The sequence below is a fragment of the Pristiophorus japonicus genome, chromosome 1 (assembly GCF_044704955.1).
Source record: "Pristiophorus japonicus isolate sPriJap1 chromosome 1, sPriJap1.hap1, whole genome shotgun sequence".
NCBI classification, from domain to species: domain Eukaryota; kingdom Metazoa; phylum Chordata; class Chondrichthyes; family Pristiophoridae; genus Pristiophorus; species Pristiophorus japonicus.
Window position 1 is genome coordinate 484950331 of NC_091977.1, and position 6000 is coordinate 484956330.

The 6000-nt window shown below is 46.9% G+C and overlaps 1 pseudogene; it reads left to right on the forward strand.

The window, feature by feature from the left end:
• Window positions 1–5793, forward strand: part of LOC139269096 (interferon-induced, double-stranded RNA-activated protein kinase-like) — a 50321-nt pseudogene extending 44528 nt beyond the window's left edge.
• The last annotated feature ends 207 nt before the right edge of the window (window positions 5794–6000 follow it).

Genomic DNA, 6000 nt, shown 5'->3' on the forward strand with positions numbered 1-6000 from the left:
CACCTCCTTTTCCTTTCTGTTTATCCTTCCAAATTGTCAAGTACCCAATATTCAGTTCCCAGTCTTGGTCACCTTGCAACCATGTCTCTGTAATGGCTATCAAATCATACCCATTTATATCTATTTATCTCAGATAATGAAGCAGTCCTTGCCCACATGCAGCAAGACCTGGAGGACATTCAGGCTTGGGCTGAAAAGTGGCAAGTAACATTCGCACCACACAAGTGCCAAGCAATGACTATCTCCAACAACCAAGAGTCTAGCCACCTCCCCTTGACATTCAACGTCATTACCGTCACCAAATTCCCATCTTCAACATCTTGGGGGTCACCATTGACCAGAAACTTAACTGGACCAGCCACATAAATACTGTGGCAACAAGAGCAGGTCAGAGGCTGGGTATTCTGAGGTGAGTGTCTCACTTCCTGACTCCCGAAAGGCTTTCCACCATCTACAAGGCACAAGTCAGAAGTGTGATGGAGTACTCTCCACTTGTCTGGATGAGTCTTCATATCATAGGCAGTCCCTTGAAATCGAGGAAGACTTGTTTCCACTCTAAAAGTGAGTTCTTAGGTGACTGAACAGTCCAATACGGAATTACAGTCTCTGTCACAGGTGGGACATTCAGTCATTGAAGGAAAGCGTGGGTGGGAAGACTGGTTTGCCACACGCTCCTTCCGCTGCCTGCGCTTGCTTTCTGCATGCTCTCGGCGACGGGACTCGAAGTGCTCAGCGCCCTCCCAGATGCTCTTCCTCCACTTAAGGCAGTCTTTGGCCAGCAAAAATGCAGCTCCAACAACAATCAAAAAGCTCAACACCATCCAGGACAAAGCAGCCCGCTTGATTGGCACCCCATCCACCACCTTAAACACTCGCTCCCTCCACCACCATGGCTGCAGTGGCTGCAGTGTGTACCATCTATAAGATGCACCAAGGCTTCTTCGGCAGCACCTCCTAAACCCTTAACCTCTAATACCTAGAAGGACAAGGGCAGCAGGTGCATCGAAACACTATCACCTCCACGTTCCCCACCAAGTCCTGATTTGGAAGTATATTGCCGTTCCTTCATCGTTGCTGGGTCAAATTCCAGTGGTTTAAGAAGGCGGCTCACCACCATCTTCTCAAGGGCAATTAGGGATGGACAATAAATGCTGGCCTTGCCAGTGAAGCCCACATTCCATAAATGAATAAAATAAATACTCTAGAGTGGGAATTGAACTCACAACTTTCTGACTCAGAGTGCTACCCACTGAGCCATGGCTGACACTTAAGGATTGGGACATGTCAAGGCTGGGTGCGGTTTTGGGTGTGGACTGGAACAAACCTATGGGGGAAAATTCTGTACTGCCCCCAACAGACACGAGGCGCGAGACTTTGCGCCAGGCACTAAACGAAGCTCTCCACTTCCTTTCTGGGGCAGTAGCAGGGCAGACTCCTCGGGAGTGGGGCACAGTGCTGCGCACTTGGCCACATTGCGCTTCCGTGTAGGAGGGGCTCCTCCCTTAATTAAAAGGAAGGACCCAAGCTGCATACTCTGCAGCAAAAAAAGGGTCCTACCTGGACCACCGGGGAGCGCAGATAAGAACATAAGAAATAGGAGCCATTTGGTCCCTCGAGCCTGCTCCACTAATAAGATCATGACTGATCTGGTCATGGACTCAGCTCCACTTCCCTGCCCACTCCCCATAACGCTTTACTCCCTTACCGCTCAAAAATCTGTCTATCTCCGCCTTAAATATATTCAATGACCCAGCCTCCACATCTCTCTGGGGCAGAGAATTCCACAGAAGAAATTTCTCCTCATCTCAGTATTAAATGGACGGCCCCTTATTCTAAGAATATGGGCTCAAAATTGGCCATGACTTGCTCCAATTTTTTTGGAGTAAGTTGGTTTTTCTGGTGTAAGTTAAAAACGCCACTTTCTCCAATCAACTTGCTCCAGAGTAAATCAGTTAGGCACGATTTTTTAAAAGTTGAGTTTATTTTTTCAAAAGGGGGCGTTTCCAGCCACTTACGCCAGTTTTGGCCATTTATGCCACTTTGGCCAGCTAAAACTTACTCCAAATTGACTTAGGTCAGTGTATGTGGCCAGCTCTGAAAAACCTTGCGGATAGTTAAGAAATCGGCGTACATTAGTACATCGGCGGACATTCGGCCTGGGATAGGGGCGGGAAGGGAACCGGAGAGGACCTGAAACTAAACCACGAAGCACCAAGTATTGCAAGGAAAAGCTCAAACAATTAAAATACTAATAGAAATCAAGTAAATCCTACCTTAATCTTTAAAGTCGGCTCGGGAAGGCAGCGGGCCAGCCTGTGCTTGAGGCCATTCGGCCTGGGATAGGGTCAGCAAGTCGCGCACCGGGAGTCCAGTCGGCCAGGGGCTAGGGGTGGCTGCAAACAAACGGGGTGGGGGGGGAATGGCGGGTGCGGAATCAGAGTGACGGAACATGGCATCGGTGGGGGTGGGGGGGAGAGAAAGTGAAAGATGCTTCCCTGGCGGTGTGAGCTGTGAGGAGGACGCTAAAAGGCTGCAGGGTGACTTGGACAGGTTAGGTGATTGGGCAAACGCATGGCAGATGCAGTATAATGTGGATAAATGTGAGGTTATCCACTTTGGGGGCAAAAACACGAAGGCAGAATATTATCTGAATGGCGGCAGATTAGGAAAAGGGGAGGTGCAGCGAGACCTGGGTGTCATGGTACATCAGTCATTGAAAGTTGGTATGCAGGAACAGCAGGTGGTGAAGAAGGCAAATGGTATGTTGGCCTTCATAGCTAGAGGATTTGAGTGTAGGAGCAGGGAGGTCTTACTGCAGTTGTACAGGGCCTTAGTGAGGCCTCACCTGGAATATTGTGTTCAGTTTTGGTCTCCTAATCTGAGGAAGGACGTTCTTGCTATTGAGGGAGAGCAGCGAAGGTTCACCAGACTGATTCCCGGAATGACAGGACTGACGTATGAGGAGAGACTGGATAGACTGGGCCTGTATTCACTGGAGTTTAGAAGGATGAGAGGGGATCTCATAGAAACATATAAAATTCTGACGGAGCTGGACAGGTTAGATGCAGGAAGAATATTCCCGATGTTGGGGAAGTCCAGAACCAGGGGACACAGTCTAAGGATAAGGGGTAAGCCATTTAGGACTGAGATGAGGAGAAACTTCTTCACTCAGAGAGTTGTTAACCTGTGGAATTCCCTACCGCAGAGAGTTGTTGATGCCAGTTCATTGGATATATTCAAGAGGGAGTTAGATATGGCCCCTATGGCTAAAGGGATCAAGGGGTTTGGAGAGAAAGCAGGAAAGGGGTACTGAGGTGAATGATCAGCCATGATCTTATTGAATGGTGGTGCAGGCTCGAAGGGCCGAATGGCCTATTCTTGCACCTATTTTCTATGTTTCTATGTTTCTAATTGGGGGTGGGGGGGGCGAAGCAGAGCAACCGAACGTGGCATTGGTGGGGCGGGGGGGGGGGGCGGGGTGACAGAAAGAGATGCTGGCCTCGATATCAACGGGGAGGGGGGGGCGAGGGCAAAGCAGAGCAACCGAATGCGGCATCAGTGGGGGGGGGGGGGGGGGGAGACAGAGTGAGAGGGAGACAGAGTGAGAGATGCCGCCCTTTAAATCAACGGGAGGTGGGGGGGGGAGAAGCAGAGCTTGTATTCAGTAGTTAATTCGGTTCACAGCTCTCCTTCTGGCATGAAAACAAAACCAGCTGCGATTACCTTTAAAAATGGCCGAATGCCAAGTTTCAGCGCTACTGAGCATGCACACACATCGAACCCGACATCAATGCGCATGCGGAGAGCTGCCAGCAGAGTTTCTGGCGCAGGGCCTTAGTTCCGCCCCCCAATCGACTGGCCAGACTGTGCCAAGCCACAGGACACACAGCAGAGCGGCCAGGATGGGGGCACATTTTTTTTCCCGCCGTTTACAGCGCACATCTCGGGTGAGTGCGCCGAAAAAAGGGGTTGGGGAAAATTGAGCCCTATGTCCCCTAGTTTTAGTTTCCCCTGTGAGTGGAAATATCCTCTCTGCATCCACCTTGTCGAGCCCCCTCATTATCTTATGTTTCAATAATGCTGATGCAATGATGCAGTGCCAACAGAGTGCACAAAAAGATCAGGGACTTTTTTAACAGCAGCACACCTCTCTTTTAAGTTTGGCCTCATGAGCAGCCAGCTGCCTGGAGTTGTCGCTGTCATCGGTCGGCGCAGCTTCAGGGGGCATTACCCAATTTAGGGTCGGGGATGCTGCGCACGATGATGACATCAGCATCGCCAGCGAAGCGGAGTGCTACAGGTTACCGTTGCCGCCCAAACTCCTGCCGAATTTAGCAGGAGTCGTTAGCAGCACCACGCCCGGTCACAAAGCCGTTAGCACCCCCGAGATTAAAATTATGTCATAGAGAAATAAAAGATTTCTCTCCCTTGAGAATCATGACAAATGTTTAATTCGCAACCTGCCAAAAGAATAACTGCTTTCTTTTCAACAGATATGGACTGAAGCAAAAGTTTCTGATTTTCCCATAGAATTTACAAGGAACTTTCCCAAAGAAGTAAGAATTATTGAAATGACATTTTGAATTTGCTGAATTAAGACCTATCTTTTATATGGTATCATTAGTATTTCCAGATATATTTTTAGAATGGATCGTGGTTTTGAAATTACTTCAGTATTTTTAGAATACTAAAAATAGGTGGTGGTTTTAGTTGGTTTTGGATGGGTGCTGATGGTCATTGAATGCCTTGAGTGACAAACTCAAAAGTTACAACATATAGCCCCAATAGATTGGTGGGTAAATACACTACCTGTGGTGGGTGATAACTGTTCACGTTGCCTCCCTCATCTATGCTGGAATGGATTTGGAGGTGACACCAAAATTGGTACAGTTGTTCTTTATTTTAAGCACAAGTAAGTTCTAATACATTTTGGTATTTAAGCAGTAATTTACAGGAAAGTAAAACGGTATTACCCCGTTTCTCCTCTGGGTAGAAGTGCGTCGTCGAGGCAATCTTCACGCTACCACTTGTTATACAGAGTGTCCCTCCTTTATATACCGTTTTCATCTACTAAACAACTCTGAATGATTTAATGTAGCATGATAGGAGTTGCTGTGCATAAGAATCCCAGAAATTAGGTAGTTCCTCACAGAACTCCAGTTTGCTAAATTGTTTGACATTAATCATATAGTATAGCTGTCTCACCATTTTCACGCTCCTATCGCAATCTTCGGCCCATTGTTTCATCTCAAGGCTGTCTTATTTTACAATGTGTGAACAAGGTCCAGCAAGCAGTCACAAGTCAGTACATTTTTCATTTCAGCAAAATAAGCAGCACAGCCAATTAGGTTGTGCACTCCGTACATTAATGCACCAGCTTTAACTTATTGATATTAAGCACATCACACACCCTTATTATCCTGTACCCTCATTCAACCCCACTTTACAATCTGATACCTGTACCAGGTGAGTTGCCAGAAAAGGTGCTACAATTAGCCTCAGCATTCCAAGGCAAGGAAAGACGGGAAAGAATTGTCCAGGATCTGCTCTTGATCACTATCCACTGGGTAGGGACATTGGGTTTCAAACGTTGTGCTGCTTCCCATAACGACCTATAATATTGTGCATTGATTATTACTGGTGTTTAATGTCTGATATCTGATATAATGTTCTGATATCTTGCAGACCGAACAGTTAAACATGATGCTGAATGTTGACTCAACCAGAAGGCCTGATGCTGTTCAAGTTCAGAACTTCATTAGGAATCTTTCACCAGCAATGTTTTCTGAGTGAAATGGGGTTGCTTCTCACTAAATGTGGATACTCCTTCTATTTAGCTCTCAAGCCAGAAAAAAACATTGCCCTTGTAAAAGAAATGATCAACAAATTTAAAAATCATCCACTACTTTTATATTCACAGTCTGAGTTAAGCATCTTACTTGTTTCTAGTTTATCCACACTTCTCAAATTCCACAGAACTTTCAATAGTTCAATTAATGG